The sequence below is a fragment of the Ambystoma mexicanum genome, chromosome 6q (assembly GCF_040938575.1).
Source record: "Ambystoma mexicanum isolate Mex_15411 chromosome 6q, UKY_AmexF1_1, whole genome shotgun sequence".
NCBI classification, from domain to species: domain Eukaryota; kingdom Metazoa; phylum Chordata; class Amphibia; order Caudata; family Ambystomatidae; genus Ambystoma; species Ambystoma mexicanum.
Genome location: NC_090937.1, coordinates 521134032 through 521141477, shown reverse-complemented (window position 1 = coordinate 521141477; position 7446 = coordinate 521134032). Strand labels below are relative to the sequence as shown.

The window sequence follows — 7446 nt, the reverse complement described above, 5'->3', positions numbered from 1 at the left end:
TCTCTCTGTAAATTCTCAAAATATACAGTGACAGACAAATGAATGGTAGGTCACAATCCCTGTTGTCGCTGACACCCTTGGCCTCCTTGCCAAGTCCCTCACCTTCTCCTCAGAACACTACTTACACCTCAATGGGCCTCATTAGGACCCAGGCGGTAAGGGGTTTACGGCGGCGTAAACAGCGCCGACCCCTACCATCTGATTCCGAGGTCCCTTAGCGCCATGGATGATCTAACTCCTCCTTTTAGCAAGTGTTAAAATCCATGGCGCTAAGGGACCTTGTTGTTAATTACGCCACCCTATGGGGCAAAAATGGGAATGGGGAAGGGTAAATGGGGATTGGGGACTTACCGCCCCGCCAACCTCGGAATGGGGCGGTAAGTCCGCCAACCACCATGGCGTAAACGTAGTTTACGCCATGGTGGTAAAGGTACGACCCAGGCGGTAACTTACCGCCTGGGTCATAATGAGGCCCAATATCCTATGCAGCTATTTGAATACATTGACCGATTCTCCATTCCATATATTGTCCTCAGTCACATGCATCAAGTGCAACCACACAGTCTTACTCTGGGCCAGGTAGGTCAACTCCTAAAACTCAACAGGTTCTTGATCACTGCTTACACACCCTCCCTTTTCCTTTTTTTTCTCCCTTTCAGGCTCAATGCATCACCTTTGGCTTGTCCCTACATGTTTCACCCTGTACTTAACCCCTCCCCGTCGCATCGCAGTGTTCCATGCAACATTCACCCCCTGCTCTTATACCTAAGCTGAAATTTAACTTCCAGTTCCTTTCCAGCAGACATCACTGCTGACCTACACCATTCCCCCTGCCTTTCAGCCACCCAAACTCCCTCAAACATCCTTGATTCCTCCAACTTGCCCCGATGCCAGGCCATTGACCACTCACCTGCTCACCTGAGTGCAAACCTAATGCCCAGTCCCTCTGCACCTTTGTTGCTGGTCCTGCTCACCTCCACTCTCTTCTGCCGACATTGTGCTCAAGCAATATGAAAACACAGCAAACGGCTTGCCACAGCATATGGTTTTATTTCATTTGCCTTTCCCATCTTCAATCATTCATATACCTACTCCTGCCATTGACACCTACCGACCTCTGATCCACTATGTATCGCTCTCCAGTGCTGTGTACCTCATCCCTGTCATCATCATATCCTTCCTCCCAATTCATTAATGTCCCAATTGGACTCCTGTTGCGCCCTGTACCAATCCACATTCCTCATACCACTAGAGAGTGCCTCGTCCACATCTTTCAAGTGAGGGTTGTCCACCCCACACATATGTTCTTCTACATTTGAGGGGTCTGGGCTAGCCACCACCGTGCAGCCCATGGTGGGTGTGGGTGTACCATCATCTGCCCCATCTCTGCCCCATCATCTGACCCATTTCTGTTTCCCTTCCTGGTGATGCCCCACTACTTGTTTGCTGCTCTGCCAACACCCTTGCACAACCCCTGGCAGAGTAGGGCCTGGATGCCTGTTGTTCATTTACACTTTGTTTGATTGAGTCCTGCCCATGCATCCACTCTTCTTTCTGCTCCCCAGAGCACCCCCTTTTCTATTTTCATAGCCACTTGTGACACATACGCCTACAACCCCTTTTCACATCTCTCATAAACCATCCCTGCACTCTCTCTGCCAACATCAACCCCTAGTACTTCATGTGTGTCTGGCCCCCAATCTCCATGAGCCCTGGACACATTCTCTTTGCCTTCACCTCTGCCCCCTATCAAGGCATTCACCAGAAATGTTCTCTATGTGACATCTGCCGAATCAACCCTTTATTGCCCCTTTATTCATGTGGCTGCACCGTCCTGCTCTTGGACAAAATGCTACCAGTGAAATGAAATCCCAGTCCCAGTGCTCCTTCGCCTGAGCCCTTTCCATTCCAGCTCCAAGCTTTACATGCCCTACTGGTGAGGCAGAAGTCCACACTCTGTGTCTCCGGGTACAGACATCCCCTTCCATTGCTATCTATCCCTGCCCACAGCACCAGGGCAAAACAGTCTGAGATCTGTGAAGACAAACCTTCCCTCCCGAACTCCCTTAAACGTCACATTTCCACCTCTGGGGCTTACCCAGGCTAAGACACATGCCCTTCTATCCCCCTACCCTCAGACACCACCCCTGTGGCTCTCCCTGATAAACACAGATTGAAGGCACGTTACATTTCACTGTTCTCTGGAAAAAGGAAACGGAGGTCCAAAAACAGTATAGCCCTCTACCTGGTATTTGCCATTAAAGAAACAACGCATAGTGGACTGTGGTATGCCAAATACATGGCAATCCAGCTTTATTATAAGTATGCAAAACTGGGGGGAAAACCAAATCAACAGTCAAGCTCTCTCTCTCAAATTCTTCAACATTCGAACAGAAAACACAGCTTAAATATTACAAATGAGTTATTCTGATATCATCATTATCACTGAGTTATGGAAACCTATCTCTACTGCTCACTGTTTCTAATTGCTAATCTACATATTGGCCCTCATTACGACCCAGGCGGTAAGTTACCGCCTGGGTCGTATCCTTACCACCATGGCGTAAACTATGTTTACGCCATGGTGGTTGGCGGATTTACCACCCCATTCCAAGGTGAGTGGGGCGGTAAATCCCGATTTCCCATTTTACCCTTCCCCATTCCCATTTTCGCCCCGTAGGGCATAATGGGAATGGGGAGAGGCGATAATTACGGCACCGTAAATTACGCTGCCGTAATTATCGCCAAGGTCCCTTTGCGGCATGGATTTTAACGGCTGCAAAAAAGCAGCCGTTAAAAGCCATCCCGCAAAGGGAACCTTGTAATCAGGTGTTAAGGGTCGGCGCCGTTTACGGTGCCGTAAACCCCTTAACGCCTGAGCCAGAATGAGGGCCATTGTATCTTTATGTCCCGCCCTACTGATTGGATATCTCTCTATATAAGGTTGCACCCATAAAACATCCCATAAAAATGTACAACCTCATCATGCTTGAATATTATTGGTAAGCTCTAAATTACTTCTGCAGTGAAAAAGACATATGCTTATCAGTTAACATGCAGTCACACTCTCCGTGAACTGGCCGAATGACGACATGTGTATGTAGATGGGAGTAGAGGACAAGCGTATCACTCCTTGTTCTTAATTATAAGAAACAGCCCACCATGTTATCTGCGTCATGATGTCTCTGAGTTTCAAAGAGTTTGTCCTTGCCCAAATTTCAGTTTTCCAGCACACCCTGTCTTGCAGCATTAAATGTGGCATTCTGTTCTTGACACATTATGAATAACTATTGTTATGAGTCATGTTGCTTCCACCATGTTAAGATTTTGTTGCAGCAAATATTTTGTCTTTTTAGCCACACTTGCTTCTCTGTCCTGCCTAGCCGATTGCTGAGAGATTAATCTGTCAACTACTTAGGGAATTTCCTGAGATGCTCCGTTCGTGCCATGGACTTCAAACAGTCTGCTGTGTTGTTGTAACTGATTTAACTTAATGGTTGAACACTCGCCACCTAGATACTGGTATCTTGTTTCATTATTTAAACCTTCTCTCCGGTGTCCTCAGCTTTTGACATTCCTTTGAGGCAGCTATGTCCAGCCACTGCAGCATTTTTCCTGAATTAAATGTATTTGTTTCAAATAGCATGCTTAGCTGCAAAGCCTTCTTAAAACTATATTCTCTACTGTGCTTGTGCAGTTTTGAAAATGGCAACTGCTGTCACATTGTATACTCTGCAGGACACATTTGCTTTACTATGTACCGATTTCCTGGTGCATGACTTTCACATAATTTCCTTTCCTATGGGTAGCAGCAACCTTATCTAATTACAATTGTTGCCCTACTTGTGTAGTGAGTCCCTTTCTTGTGTACATACCTTCCTGTCACCTTATCCATTCTATTTTAAACTCACTATTTGTGCAAGCTATTGCCTTATCTGTTCCCTACTTGTGTAGCACAAAATAACTTTTCTTTGTGATAGCTGCATTTCCAGGTTATTTCAAAGTGCAGTTTCAAATGTGTCCTTCCTTTTTTTATAGCTTTGTTTCTTCTGAGGAAGGCTGGGGGCAGAGTTTGAACATTCTCTCTAGTCAATAACTAATCCACTACACTATCCAGGTCTGGTGCAACACCCCCTTTCAGAGTGTACTGTGTAGCTATGCTTACACAGCTCCCTCACGTCACCCATGTCTATCTCCCCACATGCACCTCACCAATGAAGTCCCTGTGAGCCTTATGCTCCTGCATCACCTTACTGCATGACATGGCAACTATGGGGACAAACCACTGCCTGCACATCTAGACTCCCCTATGGCTCCTCCATCACCTGCCCCTCTTGTCAGGGCTGGGACTATACTGTAGCAGGCTGCTGATGCTCCTCTACAGCAAAGTTGAGTATTCCAGCCCTACAGGCCCCTCTGCATGGCATCATGTCAAGCTTGTGCTTGCAAGGTTTGACCCAGCACATTAGTCTGCCAAGCAACAGCAGTTTCCAAAACTGTGCCAACCCAGCAGACATATCGCAGGGGTGCTGAGCCACAACCCATTCGGCACTCCCTGGGCTCAGTACAGTAGGCAATAACCCTGCTTCACAAAGTAGTCTGTGTGCTCTCCGGGACCAGCTATGTACAGCATACACACCAGCACACACATCACAACAATCACAAATGCCTCAACATATCACTAACAAATGATGCATACATTTACAACATGCTTTGCAAACATCACCACCACAAATGGGGAAGGTACATTCCTTCCTTGTGAAGACCATTCAAACACCATTGCCTGATAATCCCCATATGAGAGCACAGCAAAAATGCAGCCTTACTACAACATCCATGCTGTTGTGCATCATCTACCAAACAATGGTTGAGGCCAAACTGTCCCGCTGGAGGGCTCCACTGTGTATAGGAACTCACACATTGGCCATATGACCATCCGTTACAGTCCATCACAAGTGAAAAACAACTCACAAGAACCACATCAATGTACCCTGGATGTCCCTGACCTGCCCAAATCATATTTTTATGTAGCAAACCATTGTCTGGACATGGATCAAAGATCATTACTTGGTATGGAGAAAATTAATAACACAATTATTCACAGCAAAGTCTGTGGACAGTCCATCTGCTCCCACCACCTCTGCCTACACACATGTCAATTCACAGCCAGCATGCACCATTATTCCTTCATCCATCTGCAAGACTGCCTTAGGGCAAAGAAAACTCATTGAGGGGACTACACAGCAAATCTTACATCAACTGGGTTCCAGCTTCCAATACACCCTTTTCCGTCTTTGTCCTCCAAGTACCTAACAACAGAGGTGGCTCCACCTCTGCCAGGGGTATCTACGCATGTGCAATAGAAGATTCTACTTAAGAGGAATTTTAACTTACCTCACACAATGTGAGGATGGGCCCTCCTCCTCCACCAGTGGTTGGATTGGAGGTAGCTGAGTCGCAACACTTGTTCAGTGTCCGTGCATATTGTTGGCAATATCATTATGCTGTGTAGGAGGTGCCTGGCCGACACTACCTCAGGGTGGATCCTAGCCCCACTGGCTGATGCTGTGTAAGACACCTCTTGCTGTGCCACATTGCTCACCTTCAACGCCTACCAGTGAGTCATCATAAATTGACTTATAAGGGGTGGCAAGTCACAGGTAATACTTAAGTCAGCAAGGACTCGTGGCATGTAGATTGCAGTTTCCTTGTGTTAATCCTGTCATTGACATGTATCTCACTGAGGTGCAATACGTTGTGTCTGGTGAAATGCCACTCATACTTTCTGCTAAGGTCATGTATTCTACACTACCAGATGTTTGGGAATGTGATGAGGAAGAGGGACAAGTGGGTAAAGTGTCAATATCGTTCATGGAATCACAATTTCAATGAGTTGAAACATTTCTCAGCCCAGTCACGTTTCCAAAGCTGCCTTTTCTCCTGTGTTTGCTACATCCGAATGTAATCCCTTAGGTGTACTGCTTTCCTACCCCTGAAATGTGCCCCACATGCACATGCATGAACCATCAATGTACTCTGCAAATGAGGCCATATGAACAGTACCGTAGTGGCTCTGCACTGCTGCCCACCAAGGCTGTACCATGGTAAAATCCTACCTCATCTTCTACAAGCCTGTCACACTGCAGTCAGAAAAAATGCTACAACTCAGCTCCTCTGTATGCCCATACCACACCAGCAGTTATGACATCCGTAGGCAACATGTTTGCTGGTACATCAATTTAAGCTACAGTACAAAGGCCTTCTCTGCTTACGTTCAAACACACTTGTAGCTCATTCCCCCAACAATTGATCTTCACTCACTGTCACAGTTCATGTAAGAGCTGTCCAGCCTCCTCTGCAAGGTAAAGGTAATCCATAGCACCTGGCTCTACATATCTTACACTCCCCACCCTACCTGAGACTGTGTGGGCAGCACCCCTGTTACCTCAGTCGGTTGGTAGTGCATCCTTTGATGGACATCCACTGACCACCCACTCCCCTGCTACCTCCTTGCTCATGTATGTCTATCTACACTTAACATGTCCTTCTTTCCATTAACACAATACATTAATGAATTAAATAGCTTCCAGAAAATAATATTTCCCCTTATGAAATTCACAAGTATTACAACATGCTGAAAGGTTGCACACCCACCACTATCAACTTCGTTGACGCAAAATACAACACAGCAGCAACATTACATATGACAACTCATATAGACACTTTGCCCAGCTACATCACCGCTTCATCAGCAATGTACAGCATACCAACTCATCATCTACATGCATACTTGTCTAACTCACATATTGTTCTACATGCATGTGGATGACCCTTTTACGGGCATTATGAGAGTCTTGTGTGTCGCATGCTCGTGTATAATGAAGTGATATGGAAGAACAATCCATAAAAACATAACATTACAAATACATTCATAAAATGCGTTTATAACATCTGAATCGTGTAAAATAGGATGCATCATTCAACTAAATCAATAAAACACGTGCTCGCTTCGGCAGCACATATACTAAAATTGGAACGATACAGGGAAGATTAGCATGGCCCCTGCGCAAGGATGACACGAGAATTCGTGAAGCGTTCTAAATTAAAAAAAAAAATCAATATAACACACCATAACCCTGAATCGAACACATAGGTCAAAAGATACAGAACAGGTTGTGAAAACGTGGGATTTACAATCATTAAAAGGACAATAAAGTTCTTCTTTTCCATGCTAGTTGGAGATAACATGCCAGTTTAAAGGCACTGTTAACATCAGATTGGTTCCGTAACAGCATAAAAGCAGGTGTCTGGGAAAATTGGCAGTCATTCTGTGACCGGCAATTTTTCCGGACCGGCACAACACAAACTTGCCAGTGGGTGTCACTGATTTACCTCATGCCAAGAGCTGGTGGTAAATCAGGCCCCCATTGGCAATGAAATAGTGGT

The 7446-nt window shown here is 45.8% G+C and overlaps 1 non-coding gene across 1 annotated transcript; it reads left to right on the top strand.

Annotated features, from left to right (window-relative positions):
- Window positions 1–7000: 7000 nt before the first annotated feature.
- On the top strand, window positions 7001–7107 carry LOC138517088 (U6 spliceosomal RNA). The gene has a single exon (XR_011282364.1). It is a non-coding gene; the product is annotated as a U6 spliceosomal RNA (small nuclear RNA).
- The last annotated feature ends 339 nt before the right edge of the window (window positions 7108–7446 follow it).